Source organism: Somniosus microcephalus, unplaced genomic scaffold, assembly GCF_052327205.1.
Source record: "Somniosus microcephalus isolate GS21.2 unplaced genomic scaffold, FLI_Smic_1.0 unresolved_chr8, whole genome shotgun sequence".
Taxonomy (NCBI): domain Eukaryota; kingdom Metazoa; phylum Chordata; class Chondrichthyes; order Squaliformes; family Somniosidae; genus Somniosus; species Somniosus microcephalus.
In genome coordinates this window covers 13,801,441-13,824,198 of record NW_028225186.1, presented here as the reverse complement: position 1 = coordinate 13,824,198, position 22,758 = coordinate 13,801,441, and the positions used below count along the sequence as shown (strand labels likewise).

Below are 22,758 nucleotides of genomic sequence, written 5' to 3'. Positions count from 1 at the left end.
CCAGCCCTCAACCGATTAACGAAGAATCCATTCGATTAGCACTGGCTATCTAAACAATTAAAACACTTTCCTTCAGTTTGAAACATAACAGTTTGACATATGATTGCTGTAAAGAATTATCCTCTGCTCTCAAGGAGAATTCAGGGTTATTGGATCTGGTCCTCAGCGCGGAAAAATTAACTGATGCAGGTGTTGAACTTTTGTGTCAAGTATTGAAAAACAGCAACTCCAATATCCAGTGTCTCAGGTGACTGTCTGTCAGCATTATGTTGCCACTTCCGGTGGATGATTCACACTCTGGACTGAGAACTTGGGGATAATTCTCTTATCTCATGGAAAATCTGCACTTCGCAGTCTGCAGTTGATGACCCACGACCAGTGCTGTTATGTAACTATGGCTTTCGTCTATTTAACGCAAACTTTCCCACAAACTGAATTGTCTTGTGTTCACTCTTGGATTTTTTCCATATTCATCATAGAATCATAGCTTCATAGAGTGGTACAGCACAGAAAGGTGCCATTCGGCCCCTCGTGTCTGAACCGGATCGTTGAAAGAGTTATCCATTTAATCCAACTCCCCTGCTCTTTCCCCAAAGCCCAGCAAATGTTTCATTTTCAGGTCTTCATCCAATTTTCTTTCGAAAATTACTATTAAATCTGCTCTCACTTGCTTTTCCAGTGCAGTCCAGATCATAACAACTCACGGTAAAAGAAATGTCTCCTCATGTCGCCTCTGGTTCTTTTGCCAATCACCTTAACATCTGTGTCCTTTGGTTACCGACCCTCTCGCCAATGGATAGAGTATCTCTTTATTGGCTCTGGCGAAGCACTTCAAAATGTTGCACATCAGTATTAATCTCCTCTTAACCTTCTCTGCTCCAAGGAGGACAACCCCAGATTCTCCAGTCTCTCCACATAACTGAAGTACCTCATCCCTGAAACCATTCTAAGGAATCTCGTTTGCACACTTTTCCGAAGACATTCTTCCTAAAGCGTGGTCCCTTGCGAAAGTTGCTATTGAATCTGCTTCCACCATCATTTCAGGCAGCACATCCAGATCACAATTACTCTCAACTCGCTGCATTAATGTTTCTTTCTTCATGTCGCTTCTGGTTCATTTGCCAGTCACTTTAAATCTCTGGTGCCTTCTGGTTACCGATTCTACTGCCATTGGGAACAGGTTCTAAATTTTTTTCCATCAAAACCGTTCATGACTTTGCACACCTCTATCAAATCTGCTCTTCATCTTCGCTACTCCAAGGAGAATAATCAGGATTCTCCAGTCTTTCCACGTAAATGATGTCCCTCATCCTTAGTAGAATTCTAGTTAATCTCTGCTGCACCCTCTCGAAGGCATTGACATAGTTCCTAAAGTAGAGTGCCCAGAATTGAGTAAATGCATCAGCTGAGGCCTAGCCAGTGTTTTATAAAGCACACTTCCATTCCACTATTAGTAAAAGCCAAAATGTTGTCAAAATATCTTAAATGCGCTTCAGCAAGTAAGTTACCTTTGGAGTGCGATAACAGGGGAATCATTCTGCACCAGAAAAATCCAATAATCTCAAACAGAGAAGGAACAGGTAAATATGACATTGGATGATGGGAATAGTAATCTGATAAGTGCATTTAATTTTTTTTTTAAAGGATATATTAAATAAACTAATCAGAAACAAAGAGGATAAAACCACTGGTCCAGACAGTTTGCATCCACGCATTTTAAAAATAAGCTAGAGAAGAGATACCAGAGGCATTACTACACATATTTAATAATGTGTTAGATAAAGTTATTGAGCCAGATGACTGCCTGCTGGCCAAAGTAATACGTATATTTAAGTAGGCTTATCGAACATGTCAAGGGAATTATAGAACTGTTTGCTTATCATCGATGGTAGACAAATAATGGAATCACTACTAAAGGATAAAATAGAACTACATCTAGAAAACAAAAATATTGTAATGAAAATTCAGCATGGATTTCCAGAGGGAAAGTCCTGCTGGTGGTAATGCATCAGATGTAATTCATCTAGATTTTCAAAACGCCTTCGATAAGATACGCCATAATAGACTGATGAACAAGGTTAGAGAATGCGGAGTGAGGGGACTAGTAACAGAATGGATAGCGAGCTGGTTTCAAGACAGAAAGCAGAGAGTAGGAGTAAAGGGTAGCTATTCTCAGTGGCAGAAGTTGGGTAGTGGTGTTCCACAAGGATCAGGGCTGGGACCTCTGTTGTTCACAATTTGTTTTAACGATTTAAACTGGAATCAAAAACACAATTTCTATATTTGCGGATGACACCCCATCGGGGGGAAGGGGGCGGATATTCAATACTGAGGAGGGCTGCAACAAAATACAGGAGGACATTAATAACCTTGCAGAATGGCCATTTAATTGGCAAATTATGTTCAACACAAATAAATGCGAGGTATTACAGTTTGGTAGGAAAATAGGGAGGTCGCTTATTACTTCGAGGGTGCGAGTCTCGGTGGGGCAGCGGAACAAAGGGATCTCGGAATAAAATAGACAAATAACTACAATTTGCGACACAGTTTAGCAAGGCCATAAAAAGGCAAACCAAGAACTAAGGTTTATTTCTCGAAGTATAGCACTGAATAGTAGGGAAGTTATGTTAAACCTGTATCGAAACATGGTTAGGCAGTTTGAGGAAATCATAGCCAATGACTACGGCTCCAGTAATAGGCGTAATGTCACAACGGGTCACTAAAGCTTCACTCTGCAACAAATAATATCCTGTTCTAACCGTCCCTCTGCACCCAATGCCTCACCAATTCTAACAGTAACTCTGCAAAAAATGTCTCACCAGTTGTACCAGTCTCTCTGCTTTCAAGGTCTCACCTGTTCTACCAGTATCTCTGCACCCAATGCCTCACCTGTTCTAACCATCTCTCGGGATTCAATTACTCACCTGCTCTACCAGTATCTCTGCACCCATTGCCTACCTGTTCAAACCGTCTCTCGGGATCCAATGTTTCACCTGCTCTCACCGTCTCTCAGGATTCAATGCCTCACCTGGTCTAACAGCCTCTCTGCACCCACCGTCCCACATGTTCTACCAGTCACTTAGCAGCCAATGTCTCACCTGTTCTACCAGTCACTTAGCACCCAACTTCTCACCTGTTCTAACAGTCTCTTAGCACCCAATATCTCACCTGTTCTAACAGTCTCTCTGCTCCCAATATCACTCCTTTTCCAACAGTCTCTCTGCTCACAATGTCACACCTGTTCTAACAGTCTCTCAGGATCAATTATCTCACCTGTTCTAATAATCTCTCAGGATCCAATGTCTCACCTGTTGTAACAGGCTCTCAGGATCCAATGTCTTACATGTTTGAAAAGTCGACTTATGGAACGAGTCATTAATTCTAATTGTCTCAGTATCCACGAGAGACCTGCTCTGACAGTGTCGGTGACCATGTAATCTTTTCTCTCACAATATACATTGTTTCAGCCGGGTTAACGGTTTCACAGTCTCCAGAATTATATGTGTTCTTACATTCACGAAGAACCAATAATCTCACATGTTCTCAGTCTCCCAGAACCCATCGTCTTACATGATGTCAGCCTCGAAGAAATCATCGTCTCACATATTCTCAGTATCCAACGGATATCCACAAATTCATTTGGTTTACAGTTTCATTTTCGGTAATTATTGCTGTTAGCATCGATTTTTACATATGTCAATTAAGTAGGTAAACTATTCGACTCCAATCCTAAGACATTGTATAATCCAATGCGTATCAGAAGGATAAATGAAAGCATTGCTACAATTTTTTGAATGTATTCAAGGGATTTCAGCGTTGCTGGCATGTAATGCTCATACCTAATCACCCTTGAGAAGGTGATGATGTTCCGCCACCTTGAATGGCTTCAGTCCATGTGGTGAAGGGACTCTCACAGTACTGTTCGGAATTAAGTTTCAGGATTTTGAACCACTTATCAGCCCAAAATGAACGTCGTCCAGGTCTGGCTGCATGTGGACACGGACTTCTTCGTTATCTGAGGAGTTACGAATGGCACTGAACACTGTGCAGTCATCAGAGAACATCCCCACTTCTGATGTTATGAAGGAGGGAAGGTCATTAGTGAAGCAGCTGAAGGTGATTGGGCCTCGGATACTGCCCTCAGGAAATCCTGCAACGAAGTCCTGGGGTTGATGTGATTGACCTCCAACAACCACAACCATCTTCCTTCGTGCTAGGTATGGCTCCAGCCAGTGAAGCGTTCTCCCCCCTGATTGCCATTGACATCAGGTTTTTTCTCGGCCTCCTTTATTCTTTACTCGGTCAAATGCTGCCTTGGTGTCAAGGGCAGTCAGTCTCGCCTCACCCCTTGAGTTCAGCTCTATTGTCCATGTTTGGATCAACGCTGCAATCAGGGCTGGTGCCAAGTGGCCCTCGCAGAACCCACTTAAGCATTGCTGAGCAGGTTATTATTGTTTAAGTGACACTATATAGCACTGTCGACGACACCTTCCATCACTTTGCTGATGATTGAGATTAGACAGATAAGTTTGGATTTTTACTGCTTTTTCTACATAGGGCATACCTGGGCAGTTTTTAACTTTGTTGGATAGATGGCAGTGTTGTAGCTGTACTGCAACAGCTTGGTTAGAGGCACGGCTAGTTCTGGAGCACAGGTCTTCAGCACCACAGCCGGGGTATCATTTGCTTTATATAGTGCCCCGTGCCATTCCTTGTTATCACGTGGAGTGAATTGAATTGGCTGATGATTGGCTTCTGTGATGGTGGGAACCTTGGGCAGAGGCTGAAGGTTGTTGCAAATGCTTCAACTTAAACTGCAGTTTGCTATTATTCTGGATGAAAACGTTTATTATTCAGGCATTTCTGTGACTAATTTTGTTGTTATTTGCTTTGTGCACGCTCTCTCTCTCATTCTCCTTCGCATCACATTGCGTATACCATCTCTTTGCTTTTTATCCTGCTGTAGGAATGTCTAGTTCCTAACGAAAAAACTGAGGTCCACTCAGGTGATCAAATAAACGAAGTTCAATGAAAAGTAACAGAGTTTAACAGATAACTGCAGGAGAACATCGAATATAGATCTAGTCATGTGGAGGCTCCACGAGGAATGCTTGGGTGGTCCTGTGGCTGACGTCATGACGTCATCACGTTTTCCCGCCGTTGGGGATCACGTGATGAACGGCGTGACGTCATCGCGTTTACCCGCGCTATTAAAGTGATCGCGCTCTGCACATGTAAACAGTGAAAACAAAGATACAGACTCAGGCTGCAGCCAACATATTATTAAAGGGAATTATACACAATTGACTGCAGTCCCTTAATGGCTCCGCCACACTGGACTGTTTATTTATAACATTTTTTCTCCAGCTCTGTGTTTGTACAACTTTGACTGCCTATCTTTTCTTTCTTTTCATCTTTATGGCTCCATCTGTTTCTCAATATCTCCCCATCTATCTCTCTCCCTCTCCCTCCATCTCTGTCTCTCTCCCTCGCTCTCTTACCTCTCTCTCTCCCCCTATCTCTCTCATTCTATTTCTCTATTTCAGTCTGTCTATCCATCTCTCTCTATCTCTCCCTCACTTTGCCACCGTCTCTCTTATTCACTATCTCTCTGTTTCTTTGTCTATCCCTCGCTCTGCATTTCTCTCACTGTCTCTCTCTCTCTCCTCCCCATCTCTATCTCCCCTCTCTTTCCTCCCTCTTGCTCTCATTCACTCTCAGCCTCTCTCTGTCTATCCCTCTCTCTGTGTCTCTCTGTTTCTCTGTCTCTCCTACCCTCCCTCTCTCTCTGTCTCTATCACTTTCTGTCTCATCCCGCTCTCTCTCTCTCTCTCTTTCTCTCTCTGTGTTTGTCATTGTCTATCTCTCACTATCTGCCTCTCTCTCTCTCTCTTTGTGTCTCTCCCTGTCTATCCGTCTCTCCCTGTTTCTATGTTTCTCTGCCTCGCTCCCCACTCTCTCTCTGACATTGTCTATCCCACTCTCTCTCTGTCTCTCTCTCTCTCTCTCTCCCTCTGCCATTCTGTCTCTATCAATCTCGCTCTCTGTAACAATCTGGCAGCTTCGTGTTTCCATTTATCGAATAACCTGAAGAGCAAATAATTGACAGACGAGTGTTGTGAGGAACTTATTTCTGCTCTCTGTGTGAAGAACATGCTGAAAGTCCTGGAACTCTCCTTTAACGGATTCACAGACAAATCTCTGGCGCAATTCCACCAGCTAATACTTAACTGTGCCAGTCTGGAGGAGATTACGTAATAGCTTTAATGTTTCTGCTTTGTATTTCCTTTAACATCTGCAGATAATTGTCAAATACATTATTTCATAAATCTTGTCTTTATTAACACGCCATGGACATGTTGCAAATATAACTGAGCGCACATTCCAATTCCCTTTAAGGGAATCAAGGGATATGTGGATAGTGCAGGAAAGTGGAGATAAGTTAGAAGAACAGCTATGATCCAATTGTAAGAAGTCACACAACACCAGGTTATAGTCCAACAGTTTATTTGAAATCACAAGCTTTCGGAGCGCTGCTCCTTCGTCAGGGGAAGAGGAGAGATGCATAAAGACACAGCTTATAGAGTGAGAGAATAATGCCAGATGATTACAGGTAATCTTTCTAACTGCCATTTGTCGCACCTCAGAAGAGAGATAATCACAGCGATCAAAGATGTGAATGGTGTCCAATCAGGTAAGTCAGGAAAACATTACAGCAAAGAACAATGAGGTGGGGTCACAAGGGGTCAAATGTTGCAAATGCTGGGGGCTTTATGATAAACAAAAAACAGACCGAAAAACATTTTTTTCGCTGGAAATCACAGCAGGTCCGGCCGCATCTGTGTAGAGAGAACAAGCCAACTACGACTCCAGTCTGGGTGACCCTACGTCAGGTGGGGTTACATGTAACGTGACATGAACCCAAGATCGCGGTTGAGGCCATCCTCATGAGTGCGAAACTTGGCTATCAGTTTCTGCTCGACGATTTTGAGTTGTCGTGTGTCTCGAAGGCCGCCTTGGAGAATGCTTACCCGAAGATCGGAGGCTGAATGTCCTTGACTGCTGAAGTGTTCCCCGACTGGGAGGGAACACTCCTGCCTGGCGATTGTTGCACAGCGTCCGTTCATCCATTGTCGCAGTGTCTGCATGATCTCGCTGATGTACCTTGCTCCGGGGGATCCTTTCCTGCAACCTATGAGGTAGACAACTTTGGCCGAGTCACATGAGTATGTACCATGTACCTGGTGGGTGGTGTCCTCACGTGTGATGAAGGTATCTGTGTTGATGATCTGGCATGTCTTGCAGAGGTTGCCGTGGCAGGGTTATGTGGTGTTGTGGTCGCTGTTCACCTGAAATCTGGGTAATTTGCTGCGAACGATGGTCTGTTTGAGGTTAGGCGGCTGTTTGAAGGCGAGTAGTGGATGCGTGGGGATGGCCTTAGCAATGTGTTCGGCGTCATCGATGACATGTTGAAGGCTGCGAAGAATATGGCGTAGTTTCTCTGCTCTGGGGAAGTACTGGACGACGAATGGTACTCTGTTGGTTGTGTCCCGTGTTTTTCTTCTGAGGAGGTCTATGCGATTTTTTGCTGTGGCCCGTCGGAACTGTCGATGGACGAGTCGAGCGTCATAACCCATTCTTACGAGGGCATCTTTCAGCGTCTGTAGGTGTCCATCACATTCCTCTTCATCTGAGCAGATCCCGTGTATTCGCAGGGCTTGTCCATAGGGGATGGCTTCTTTAACGTGATTAGGTTGGAAGCTGGAGAAGTGGAGCATACTGAGGTTGTCCGTGGGCTTGCGGTAGAGTGAACAGCTAATGTGTCCGTCTTTGATGGAGATTCGTGTGTCCAAGAATGAAACCAATTCTGAGGAGTAGTCCATGGTGAGTTTGATGGTGGGATGGAACTTGTTGATGTTATCGTGTAGTCTTTTCACTGATTCTTCGCCGTGGGTGCATAGGAAGAAAATGTCGTCGATGTATCAGGTATATAACGTTGGTTGGAGGTCCTGTGCAGCGAAGAAATCTTGCTCGAACTTGTGCATGAAGGTGTTGGCATATTGGGGTGCGAATTTGATCCCCATGGCTGTTCCGTGTGTTTGGGTAAAGAACTGTTTGTTGAAGGTGAAGACATTGTGGTCAAGGATGAATCGGATGAGTTGTAGGATGGCGAATGGAGATTGGCTGTTGTTGGTGTTGAGTACTGAGGCTGTCGCAGCGTTGCCGTCATCGTGGGGGATACTGGTGTAGAGTGCCGAGACGATCATCGTGGCGAGGAGTGTTCCTGGTTCAACTGGTCCGTGGGTGCTGAGTTTCTGAATTAAGTCTGTAGGGTTCAGTTGCCTGAAACGATAGGACGTCCGGGTGTGTTGGCTATATGTATCTTTGGGGGCAGTAGAATTCTCCCACGCGGGGAGTACGTGGGATGAGAGCGCATAGGATGCTTTGAAGGTCTGGATCGAAGGTCTTGATCAGTCTGTTTAGTTGGCGGGTGTGTTCTTTGGTCAGAACTGTGGGTAACTGTCTGTAGTGTTCCTGGTTGTCCAGTTGTCGGTATGCTTCTTTGCAATAGTCCGTTCTGTTCTGTATGACGTTGTCTCCTTCTTTGTCTGCTGGTTTGATGACAATGTTGCGGTTGGTCTTGAGAGCGTGGATGGCGTTGCATTGTGCTCGGGTGACATTCTGGACTGTCTTGTGAGTGCGGCTCATGAATCTGGCATTGATGCATCTCCTGACAGCTTGAGCATACATGTCAAGCTTAGGGCAGCGACCCTCCGGAGGGGTCCAATTTGACTCTTTCTTCTTTGGTTGCTGCACTGCGGATCCCTCTGTCTGCAGTTCCGGATCATTGGTTGTCTCATTGGGTTCGCTGCTGACATCTTGGGATTTGTGGAAGAATTCCCGAAGCCTCATTCTCCTGATGAATTCCTCTGTGTCTGCCGTGAGACTGATGGGGTCCATTTTGGAGGTAGGGCAGAAGTTGAGCACTCAGCTGAGAACTTCATTTTCGTCTGGTTGAAGGGTGTGGTCGGACAAGATGACGATGGACTTCCCTGTGGTTTCAACCGTGGTACAAGGGATGGCTTAGTTGCTGCTGGTGGTGATGCCGTGTTTCTCAAGCTTCCTGTTCTTGGTGTGCATGTAGGCAGAGTAGTTCCTTTGCCTCGCCTGTTTGGCAGTGTCACGTAGTTGGTCTGCTGTGTCCTGAGCACAGGCTGAGAATATGGACTCTATCTCGGTTTCGAGGTTGGCGTCTGCTGTAGAGCTGGTGTACGTGATGGTTGAGGAATGTGCGAGAGGTTCGACGGCAGAGTCTCTCAGCGTAGTCTGTGCTGTAGCTCGACTTGAGTGGGTTCGTGATCTGTAGTGCTTTTGGTATCTTGTCTGATTTCTTGCATCTCTGTAGAAACTTGATGTCTGTGTCAATATGCGCGATCTTCTTGGAGATCCTCTCCACTTTGAGCCGGCAGATTGTGGTGTTGATAGAAGTCATTGTGTGGAGATGCCGGAGTTGGACTGGGGTGGACAAATGTAAGAAGAAGTCACACAACACCTGGTTATAGTCCAACAGTTTAATTTGATATCACAAGCATTCGGAGCGCTGCTCCTTCGTCAGGTGAAGTGGAGAGATGCATAAAGACACAACTTATATAGTCAGAGAATAAAGCCAGATGATTACAGGTAATCTTTCTAACTGCCATTTGTCGCACCTCGGCAGAGAGATAATCACAGCGATCAAAGGTGTGAATGGTGTCCAAACAGGTTAGTCAGGAAAACATAACAGCAAAGAACAATGAGGTGGGGTCACAAGGGGTCAGATGTTGCAGATGCTGGGGTTTGTATGAAAAACAAAAAACAGACCGAAAAACATGTTTTTTGCTGGAAATTACAGCAGGTCCGGCCGCATCAGTGCAGATAGCACAAGCCAACGACGACTCATGTCTGGGTGGCCATACGTCATGTGGGGTTACATGTACGCGACATGAAGCCAAGATTGTGGTTTAGGTCATCCTCATGAGTGCGGAACTTGGCTATCAGTTTCTGCTCGACGATTTTGCGTTGTCGTGTGTCACGAAGGCCGCCTTGGAAAATGCTTACCCGAAGATCGGAGGCTGAATGTCCTTGACTGCTGAAGTGTTCCCCGACTGGAAGGGAACAATCTTGCCTGGCGATTGTTGCACGGTGTCCGTTCTTCCGTTGTTGATGTGTCTGCATGGTCTCGCCGATGTACCATGCTCCGGGGCATCCTTTCCTGCAACGTATGAGGTAGACAACGTTGGCCGAGTCACATGAGTAAGTATCATGTACCTGGTGGATGGTGTCCTCACGTGTGATGATGGTATCTGTGTTGATGATCTGGAATGTCTTGCAGAGGTTGCCGTGGCAGGGTTGTGTGGTGTCGTGGTCGCTTTTCTCCTGAAACCTGGGTAATTTGCTGCGACCGATGGTCTGTTTGAGGTTAGGCAGCTGTTTGAAGGCGAGTAGTGGACTCGTGGGACGACGGGCCAAAGGAAAACATCGCATAGACCTCCTCAGAAGACAAACGCAGGACACAACCAAAAGAGTACCCTTCGTCGTCCAGTACTTCCCCGGAGCGGAGAAACTACGCCATGTTCTTCGCAGCCTTCAACATGTCATCGATGATGACAAACACCTTGCTAAGGCCATCCCCACAGGAAGGCAGATTATTATCAGAAAGGCAATGGATTGGGAGACGGGGACGTGCAACGAGATCTGGGTATCCTTGTGCACCAGTCGCTGAAGGTAAGCATGTAGGTGCAGCAGGCTGTTAAGAAGGCAAATAGTATTTTGGCCTTCGTAGCGAGAGGGTTTGAGTAAAGGAACAACGATGTCTTGCTCCAGTTGTACAGGGCCTTGCTTTGACCACATCTTGAGTATTGTGTGCAGTTTTGGTCGCCTTATCTGAGGAAGGATATTCTTGCCTTGGAAGGAGTTCAGCGAAGATTCACCAGGCTGATACCTGGGATGGCAGGAATGACGTATGAGGAGCGATTGTGTCGATTGGGCTTATACTCACTGGAGTTAAGAAGATTGACATGGGATCTCATCGAAACCTATAAAATTCTGTCAGGTCTGGACAGACTAGATGCAGGAAGGATGTTTATGTTGGCCAGGGAGTCAGGAACCAGGGGTCATAGTCTAAGGATAAGGGGTAAGCCACTTATTACTGAAATGAGGAGGAATATCTTCACCCAGAGAGTGGTGAACCTGTGGAATACTCTGCCACAGAGGGCGGCGGAGGCCAGTTCATTAAATATATTCAAAAAAGAGTTGATTATATTTCTTAAGGCTAAAGGGAACAAGGGATATGTGGAGAAGGCAGGGACAGGGTACTGAATTTGGATGATCAGCCATGATCTCATTGAATGGCGGAGCAGGCTCGAAGGGCCGAATGGCATACTCCTGCTCCTATCCTCTATGTGTCTATGTGAGAGACAGAGGTATATATACACAGAGATAGAGACAGAGGCAGTGGTAAATATAAATAGAGATAGAGACAGAGACAGAGGTAAACATACATAGAGACAGAGACAGAGATAAATATACACAGAGATAGAGACAGAGACTGAGGTAAATATACACAGAGATATACAGAGAGACAGAGGTAAATATACACAGAGACAGAGACAGAGACAATGGCATGTATGAAAAGAGTTAGAGACAGAGGCAGAGGTAAATATACACAGAGATAGAGACAGAGAGAGAGGCAGAGCTATATATTCAAAAAGATAGAGACAGAGACAGAGGCAGAGCTATATATTCAAAAAGATAGAGACAGAGACAGAGGTATTTATACACAGAGATAGAGACAGCGACAGAGGCAGAGGTATAAATACACAGAGATAGAGAGAGACAGAGGTATATATACACAGCCTGGCTATCGAAAAAGGCAGACACAGACAAACCTGGCAGACAAGAGAGGACAGGATATGCTCTCACTGCAGTCAGGGAGTGGTGGAGACAGAGATGCACTTCCTCACAGCTTGTGGAAAATATCAGGGCATTAGGGGGAATTTCTACCCAAAATTCACACAAATATGCCCTGAATTCAAAAATGTGAATGACGACCAAAAACTCCCATACCTATTAGGGGAACAGAGAAATTGTGTAACCTTAGTGGCGCACTATGTTACAGCTTGCCATAAACAGAGGGACAACCATTAAATCTAAGAATAGAGTATATACAAATTACTTGAATGTATATTTATACACTCAGGGATATATCTGTTTATACACTGTATGGATAGATCTGCGATTATGTGTTCAATCATAAATGTTTTTTAGATGCTTTGGCAACATAAGATTTACCTGGTCATGCCAATAAAGCGATTTGAATTGAATTGAATTGAATTGAAATTGATAGAGACGGAGGCAGAGGTAAATAGAAATAGAATTAGAGCGAGAAACAGATGTATATATACAGAGAGACAGAGACAGAGGTAAATATACACAGAGATAGAGACAGCGACACAGGTAAATATACACAGAGGTAGAGACAGAGACAGAGGCTGAGCTACATATACACAGAGATAGAGACAGAGACAGAGGCAAATATACACAGAGATAGAGACAGAGACAGAGGCAGAGGTGTAAATACAAAGAGATAGAGACAGTGATAGAGGTATCTATAAACAGAGATAGAGACAGAGGCAGAGGAATATAAAAAAAGAGACAGAGGTAAATATACACAGAGCTAGAGACAGAGGCAGAGGCAGAGGTATATTTACACAGAGATAGAGACAGAGGCAGAGGTATAAATACAGAGAGATAGAGACAGAGACAGAGGCAGTGGTATATATACACAGAGATGGAGACAGACAGAGGCAGAGGTAAATGTACACAGATATAGAGACAGAGACAGGTATAAATATAACACAGAGATAGAGACAGAGACAGAGGTATATATACACAGAGATAGCGACACTGACAGAGGTATATATACACAGAGAAAAAGACAGAGACAATGGCGGAAGTAAATAAACATAGAGATAGAGACAGAGAGAGAGGCAGGGGTAAATAGACACACATATAGAGACAGAGGCAGAGGCAGAGGTATATAGACACGGAGACAGAGACAGAGGCAGAGGTACAAATATAGAGACAAAGAGACAGAGACAGAGGCAGAGGTATATATTCACAGAGATAGAGAGAGAGACAGTGGTATATATACACAGAGATACAGAAGAGACAAAGGCAGAGGTAAATATACGTAGATATAAAGACAGAGACAGAGGTAGATATACACAGAAATAGAGAGAGGGACATATGTAAATATACACAGAGACAGAGAGAGAAACAGAGGTATATATACACAGAGATAGAGACAGAGGCAGTGGTAAATATAAATAGAGATCGAGACAGAGACAGAGGTAAACATACACAGAGACAGAGACAGAGATAAATATACACAGAGATAGAGAGAGAGACAGAGGTAAGTATACACAGAGACAGAGACAGAGACAATGGTATATATGAACAGAGTTAGAGACAGAGGCAGAGGTAAATATACACAGAAATAGAGACAGAGACAGAGGCAGAGCTATATATACACAGAGATAGAGACAGACAGTGGGAATTATACACAGAGATAGAGACAGAGACAGAGGCAGAGGTATAAATACACAGAGATAGAGAGAGACAGAGGCATATATACACAGAGATAGAGACAGAGGCAGAGGTAAATCGAAATAGAGATAGAGAGAGAAACAGATGTATATACACAGAGAGACAGAGACAGAGGTAAATATACACAGAGATAGGGACAGCGACAGAGGTAAATATACACAGAGATAGAGACAGAGACAGAGACAGAGGTATAATATATACACTGTGACAGAGTCAGAGACAGAGGTATATATACAGAGAGATAGAGACAGAGACAGAGGAACAAATACTGAGAGATAGAGACAGAGAGCGAGGGAGAGGTATATAGAAATAGAGAAACATGGAAACATAGAAACATAGAAGATAGGAGCAGGAGTAGGCCATTCGGCCCCTCGAGCCTGCTCCGCCATTCAGTCAGATCATGGCTGATCTTGCAAATTCTGTACCATGTCCCTACCTACTCTCCATATCCCTTGATTCCTTTAGCCTAAAGAGATATATCTAGCTCATTCTTGAATTCATTTAATGAATTGGCCTCAACTGCCTTCTGTGGTAGAGAATTCCACAGGTTCACCACTCTCTGGGTGAAGAAATTGCTGCTCATCTCTGTCCTAAATGGCTTACTCCTTATCCTTAGTCTGTGACCCTTGATTTTGGAATCCCCGACTATCGGGAACATCAGTCCTGCATCTAGTCTGTCTAGTCAGTCTTGTTAGATATATACACAGAGGTGGAGACAGAGACAGAGGAAGAGGGAGAGATGAAAAGGAATAGATAAATGGAGTGATGGAGGTAGAAATAAATTCAGAGAGGGAGGAAGATAGAGGCGGATGCAGTGAGACGGTGTAAAAAGAGGAATAGAAAGTGATAGCTAGAGTTGGAGAGATAGAACAATGGAAAGATATAGAGGGATGGTAGGAGATTGAGACAGAGAGATGTGGATAGACACAGAGAGGGAGAAAGAGAGAGACGAGGTAAAAGATAATGATATGCTAAATAAAGAAATATAAAAATACACAGAGAGAGAGAGAGGGAGACTGAATGGTGCACAATTTCGAGTACACTGACAGATAATCCATAATGTAAGTTTAAATTAAATTTTATTCCATGTCATTTAATCTAAAATAATTTCACAGAGCCCCCCTTAAATGGTTGGTATTTTACCCTACTTTTACAAATTACACATGAATTGTTTCACTTCTCAAGGTTGCAAAGAGCTGGAGAAGCTGATCAATGCCAGGCCTAAGTTTCAAGTCTCATTATAATGGATTGAAATCCGCTTCAAAGTAAGAAGGTCGCTGTGGATAGAGTAGTTTCAGCGGCCCGTGCTTGGAGCAGGACTGAATTAAAGGGTGTTAGGCAAGTTGTTAAATCTCTTAAAGAATAACCAGGTAGGAAACTACCAGGAAGACTGGGATCTCTGCGAGTGTCCTTCCGCTTGTGGACTGTGTGCGGACCCTGTATTAAGTGTGGTGTAAAGGGCGGCTTTTTTCATAGAAACATAGAAACATAGAAGACAGGAGCAGGAGTAGGCCATTCGGCCTTTCGAGCCTGCTCCGCCATTCAATGAGATCATGGCTGATCATCCAAATTCAGTACCCTGTCCCTGCCTTCTCCACATATCCCTTGATCCCTTTAGCCTCAAGAAATATATCCAACTCTTTCTAGAATATATTTAATGAACTGGCCTCCACCGCCCTCTGTGGCAGAGAATTCCACAGGTTCACCACTCTCTAGGTGAAGAAGTTCCTCCTCATTTCAGTCCTAAATGGCTTAACCCTTATCCTTAGACAATGACCCCTGGTTCTGGACTCACGGCCATCCGAAACATCCTTCCTGCATCTAGTCTGTGCAGACCTGAAAGAATTTTAAAGGTTTCGATGAGATCCCCTCTCAATCTTCTAAACTCCAGTGAGTATAAGCCCAATCGACACAATCTCTCCTCATACGTCATTCCTGCCATCCCAGGTATCAGCCTGGTGAAACTTCGCTGCATTCCCTCAATGGCAAGAACGCCCTTCCTCTGGTAAGGTGACCAAAACTGCACACAATACTCAAGGTGAGGTCTCACCAAGGCCCGGTACAACTGTAGCAAGACATCCTTGTTCCTGTACTCGAACCCTCTTGCTACGAAGGCCGGCATACCATTTGCCTTCTTAACCGCCTGCTGCACCTGCATGCTTACCTTCAGCGACTGGTGCACAAGGACACCCAGGTCTCTTTGCACTTCCCCTTCTCCCAATCTATTGCCATTCAAATAATAATCTGCCTTCCAGTTTTTGCCACCAAAGTGGATAACCTCACACTTATCCACATTATAGTGCATTTGCCATGTTTCTGCCCAATTACCCAACCTGTCCAAATTGCACTGCAGTTTCACGACTTCCTCCTCACAGCTTACCCTCCCACCCAGCTTTGTGTCGACTGCAAATTTGCAGATATTACATCCAATTCCCTCGTGCAGATCATTAATATATAGCGAGAACAGCTGGGGTCCTAGGATCGATCCTTGCGGTACCCCACCAGTCACTGCCTGACACTCAGAAAACGACCCGTTCATTCCAACTCTTTGCTTTCTTTCTGCCAACCAGTTCTCTATCCAAGTCAATACCTTGCCCCCAATTCCATGTGCCTTAATTTTGCACGCTAATCTCTTATGTGGAACCTTACCGAAAGCCTTCTGAAAGTCCAAATACACCACATCCACTGGTTCTCCCTTATCTATTTTACCAGTTACATACTCAAAAAATTCCAGTAGATTAGTCAAGCATGATTTACCTTTTGGTAACTCCATGTTGACTTTGTCCGATCCTGTCACTGCTTTCCAAGTGCTCTGCTATTACATCTTTTATAATGGACTCAACATTTACCCCACTACCGATGTCAGGCTTACCGGTCTATAATTCCCCACTTTTTCTCCACCACCTTTTTTGAATATTGGGGTAACATTAGCTACCCTCCAATCCATGGGTACCGTTCCAGAGTCTATCGAGTTCTGGAAGATGAACAGCAATGCATCTACTATCTCTAGTGCCACTTCCTTGAGTACCCTGGGATGCAAACCATCAGGCCCTGGGGATTTATCGGCCTTCAGTCGCATCAATTTTCCAAACACCATTTCCCTACAAATACTGATTTCTTTCAGTTCCTCCCTTTCATCAGACCCTTTAGACCCGACCTCTCTGGGAGGTTATTTGTGTCCTCCTTTGTGAAGACAGAACCAAAGTATGTGTTTAGTTGGTCAGCCATTTCCTTGTTTCCCATTATAAATTCCCCTGATTCTGAGTGTAAGGGACCTACGCTTGACTTCACCAATCTTTTTCTCTTCACATATCTATAAAAGCTTTTACAGTCAGTTTTTATGTTCCCTGATGGCTTACTCTCATATTCTATTTTCCCTTTCATAATTAATCCCTTTGTCCTCCTTTGTTGAATCCTAAACTGCTCCCAATCCTCAGTATCAATCTGGGCTCTGCCATATCAATGAGACCAATAATCACTGTCTCGTCTCAACAAAGAAAAGGTCCCCTTGGGAGTGGCAGCAGAGCCTCAAGAGCTGCTGCCGGGAAGAATTAGCCAGCCCAGGAGAGGCTCAATAAGGGGAAAGGAGCGTTATTCCTGGATGTACTCATCTTTTTCTGCCTTTCTGTCCTGAAGCCTGCTAGCAATGCATTCTGCAGAATGGATTGTTGGCTGTCTTCAGGACTGAATGTTGAGAGTAGGCATGAAGGTTGGCTATTCACAATGACAGAAGGTGAGTAGTGGTGTTCCACAAGGTCCATTGCTGGAACCACTGCTGTTCAAAATTTGCATTAACGATTTAGGCTTCGGAATCAAAAACACAATTTCTAAATTTGCAGATGACGCCGAATTGGCTGGGGGATCGTCAATACCGAGGAGGACTGCAACAAACTTGAGGACATTAATACACTTGCTGAATGTGCATATATTGGCAAATTAAGTTCAACACAGATAAATGTGCGCTATTACATTTCGGTAGGCAGAATAGGGACGTTACTTAACACAAGTAGGGTGCGAGTCTAGGTGGGGTAGAGGAAAAATGGGTTCTAAGAGTACAAATACACAAATCGCTGAAAGTTGCGACGCAGTTTAGCAAGGCCATAAAAAAGCAAACCAAAGAGTAGGGTTTATTTCTAGATAGATAGAATTGAAAAGCAGGGAAGTTATGCTAGGCCTATATCGTACCTTGGATAGATCACACTTAGAATACAGCATACAGTTCTGGTCGCCATATTATAAAAAGATATAGAGGCACTGGAGAGGGTACAGAGAAAATTTACAAGGATGACACCAGAAATATGAGGGTATACATATCAGGAAAGAAGGAACAGGCTTGGTCTTTATTCTCTTGAATAAAGACGGCGGAGGGGTGATCTAACAGAAAGCTTTTGATAGAGTGGCTACAGCGAGAGAGCTTCCACTTGTGGGGAAAATCATAACTAGAGGCCATCAATATAAGGTAGTCACCAAGTAATCCAATCAGGAATTCAGAAGAAACTTCATAAACCGAAAGAGTGGTGAGAATTTAGAACTCGCTACCACAGGAAGTGGTTGAAGCAAATAGTATAGTGTGGCGGAGTCACTGAATGACTCTGTGCAACTGCATATACTTCCCTTTAACGATGTTTTAACACCAGCCTAAGCCAGTACCATTGCGTTAGACATTACTGTGTATTGTGTATAGTGTTTTTATGTACGGGGCATGGCCACATTTAGGGCACGGGAAAACACGGGCAAACGCGATGACGTGACGTCACAAACAACGTGACTGCCCAGGCAGTCCTCGTGGAATCTCCATGTTGTTAAGACATGTTTTCGTGGTACTCCTGTATCGATCTCATCAAATGGTTCCAACTCGTTTAATGTTACATAAAAGACCTGTTTGTTTGATCTCCTGAGTCGACCTCAGTTATTAGTTAGGAATTCGACGATTCCTACATTGGTGACCCCGTTTTTTGTGAAGGTTTTTCGCAAAAAGAACACGACATGGAGGCCAACGCCGTTTCGTTGAAGCTACCGCAGTTCTGGCAGCAGCAAGCGACCTCGTTGTTCATTCAGGCCGAGGCCCAATTCGCCCTGAGGGACATTGTTGTGGATCAGACCAAATATCTCTATATGGTCTCTGCAGTCGATGGGTCTACCACCTCGCGGATCATCAGCCTCCTCGAGAAATCTCCAACGGAGCGCAAGTATGAAACACTCAAGGCGCGGTTGCTGCAAGTTTTCAGGCTCACTGAATCGGAGCGCACCTGTCGATTGCTCGCTATGCCCGGGCTCGGGGACTCCAGGCCTTCGGAGTTGATGAGACAAATGCTCACACTCCTGGGCACGGAACTGGAATGCTTCCTTTTCCGTGAATTATTCCTCAGCCAGCTGCCTGAGCAGGTGCAAGTTGCCCTGGCCAGATCCGAGGTGGAAGACTGCGCGGCACTCGTGGCAGAGGCGCACAACATTTTTGTGCTAATGCAGCAGTACTGCACCGCCACGAGGCGCCCATCCCCCACAGACGCTGCACCAGCTCGTCAGCCTGCTGGGCTGTGTTTCTGCCACGCGCAGTTCAGCGCGAAGGCGAGATGTTGCCGCTCTCCCTGCAGCTTTCCCCAAAATAAAGCAACCGTGACTACTGAGGAATGAGTGTAATGGGTGCCATGGCGATTGGCAACGCGGGCAAGTTGTTTTCCATCACTGATATGCTCTCCCGTCGTCATTTTCTGTGCGACACCAGAGCGCAGTGCATCATTTTAGGCGTGTCCGCCCTCGATGTGCAGGCGGGGAATCACGGCCTCGCCCTTGAAGCGGCCAATGGCAGAGCAATTCGGAACTTTGGCAGACGGCGAGTGACGGTGTGCTTCAGGGGGCAATGTTTTCACTGGGAGTTTGTAAGGGCCAAGGTTTCTCAACCCATTCTCAGCGCGGATTGCCTGTGCGCCAAAAGCCTCCTGGTCGATGTGCAGAACCGGCGGTTGATCAACGCAGCAACTTTCAATTCAATCCCTTTTTGCCGCAGTAACACTACATCACGCACTGTCGCCTATGCTTTCCCGACTCCTGACAAGTTCGCTCGTCTGCTCACCGAAATTCCCGACATGGCAAGACCCACGTTCTCCACCAAAGAAACGAAACATGGTGTTAAGAACCACATCACCACCAATGGCCCCCCGGTCTACGCGCAAGCCCGGCGCCTGGTACCTGGCATCTGGCGGTCGCAAAGGCAGAGTTCGTGACCATGGAATGGTTAGGGATTAATCACCAGATGAATAGTCCCTGGTCTTCACCCCTCCATATCATCCCGAAGCCTGGCGGCGGACGGCGACCATGCAGCGACTATCGACGCCTAAATGATGCCACCACTCCTGATCGGTACCCGATCCCCCACATCCAGGATTGCTCTGCTCATTTGGCAGGGAGCACCGTCTTCTCGAAAGTCGACCTCATATGGGGCTACCACCAGGTCCCAGTGCACCCACAGGGCGTCCAGAACACCGCAGTCATCACCACATTCAGCCTCTTCGAGTTTTTGCGAATGCCGTTTGGGTTAAAGGACGCTGCCCAGGCTTTCCAACGACTGATGGACTCCATGCTGCGGGACCTCAAGTTCCTCTTCGTCTACCTGGACGATATTCTCATTGCCAGTCCTACTAAAGACGAATATATCTGTCACCTACGCACCCTTTTTCGACGCCTCAGCCAAAACGGCCTGATAATCAACCAGGCCAATTGTCAGTTTGGCCTGCACCAAAATGATTTCCTGGGGCACCGCATCACTGCAGAGGGAGCGGGCTCTTTACAAGCGAAGGTAGAGGCGGTGATATCCTTTCTACAACCGCAAAACATTAGGGCCCTGCAGGAATTCCTAGGCATCATAAACTTTTACCTTTGTTTCGTGCCTAGGGCATCACTGCTCATGCAGCCCCTGTGCGAGGCCCTCAAGGGCAAGACTGGCAAGAACCCGGTAGAATGGACGGATGACATGGCCCGAGCGTTCGCCCACACCAAAAGAGCTTTAGCCAACGCAACCATGCTGACGCACGTGCTGCCAGGAGCCACCATCGCCATCACCACCGATGCGTCAGACTACGCAATAGGCGCCGTGCAAGAGCAGTGGGTGATCGGGACATGGCAGCCTTTGGCGTTCTTCAGACATCAACTATGGCAGAACGGGAGAGCAAATAGCACTTTCGACGAGAGTTGCTCGCCCTTTTTCTGGCCATCAGCCATTTTCGCTTCCACCTGGAAGGACGTCCTTTCACCGCCTTTGTGGACCATAAGCCATTAACTTTTGCCATGTCCAAGACGGCCGAACCGTAGTCATGCCGACAGCAACTTCAACTGACCGACATATCCAAATTCACCACGGATATACAGCACGTGGCCGGTAAGGACAACCTGGTGGCAGACTGCCTCTCCCGCGCGACCGTCAATATGGCTCATTTGGGCATCGATTATTCCCTCATGGCAGCGGACCAAGCCTCAGACCCAGAAGTCCAAGCCTGCAGAACGGCCGTCACTGGCCTTCAGTTGGCTGACGTCAAGTTCCATTCGGCAGGTACCATGCTGTTATGTGACATCTCCATACGGGACCCTCGCCCGGTCGTGCCTGTCGTCTGGCACCGTAAAGTGTTCAACGCCATACACTGGTGTCACACCCAGGAAAGAAGGTCTCTCAGAAGCTGATGTCAGTGAAATTCGTATGGCATGGCATGCACAATGATGTCCGTGACTGGGCCAACAACTGCGTGATCTGCCAAAAGGCCAAAGTACAGCGCCACATCAAAGCTCCGTTGCCCACCTGCACAGTTCCGGAGCGATGTTTTGACCATGTCAATGTGGACCTAGTAGGACCATTCGCAACCTCCCAAGGATTTTCACACATCCTGACCATGGTTGACTGCACCACCAGATGGCTGGAGGCGGTTCCCCTGTCATCCACTACTTTGGCGGACGTGTCCAGGGTGTTCATTTCTACCTGGGTCGCCCGTCTCGGAGTGCCCGTGGATATTTCTTCTGACAGAGGACCGCAGTTTTCCTCCGAACTCTGGAATCCAGTGGCCCAAGGACTCGGTGTCAAATTGCACCGCACAATGGCCTGCCACCCATAGGCGAATGGCCGCTGTGAATGCTTCCACCGAACACTTAAAGCCGCCCTGAGGGCCTCCCTCCAGGACGCTGGATGTGCAGGCAAGGTACCTTGGGCCCTGTTAGGTCTTCACACGGCCCCCAAGGAAGACCGTCATTCTTTATCAGTGGAGCTGTTGTACGGTCAGCCGCTGCGAGTCCCGGGGGATTTCCTGCAGCTTCGACGAAGCCATGGTCTGTGTCTGACCAGCTTACTAGTTACCAGGAGGCGGCCAGATGCTTCGCACCGGTGCCCAATTCGCATGATGGGCTGCAGAGTTTGCACGTTCCCCCGGAGCTTCACAAGGCTGAGTACAACTTTATTCACCACAATGCTGATACGGAACCACTCAAGTCCCCATATACTGGCCCGTTCTGCGTGTTGAAGGCAGGGGATGTCGGTGCTAAACTGGACCACATTTCGGTCGATCGCTTACAACCAGCACATCTGGATATCGAACACCCCGTCGAGACAGCACAACCGCCGAGACGAAGTCGGCCACCCATCGTCATTACAGCAGACGAAGTGCAACCACCCGCCAGACCAGCAGCCGCCCAACAGCCTCCATGTCAGGAGTACAGGAGTCATACTGACAGGCTCATCAGACCACCTCACTGCTTGACTTTGTCCGTTAAAGCGAATTCTGGGGGGGCGCATGTGGCGGAGCCACTGAATGACTCTGGGCAACTGTATATAATTCCCTTTAACGATGTTCTAACACCAGCCTAAGCCGGTACCATTGTGTTAGACATTACTGTGTTTTGTATATGGGCCCAGAAATTCGGGTCCCAACGCGTGAGTACGCACAGGGTACTCACACGTGGATCCGATGGAAGTGCCGGTTTCTTGCATGCACTATGCATGCATGGAAAACCGGCACTTTTGATCCTCTGAACGAAGGGTTCCAGAGGATGAATGCGTGCGCACGGGAGTCTGCGCATGCACTTTGAACTAACGCTTTATTTACAGGTTTTTCCGTGAGGGTAAATCTTTAG

The 22,758-nt window shown here is 46.2% G+C and overlaps 1 pseudogene; it reads right to left on the bottom strand.

Moving 5' to 3' along the window:
• Positions 1-6,899: 6,899 nt before the first annotated feature.
• LOC147085497 (uncharacterized) lies at positions 6,900-8,323 on the bottom strand (annotated as a pseudogene).
• Positions 8,324-22,758: the final 14,435 nt, after the last annotated feature.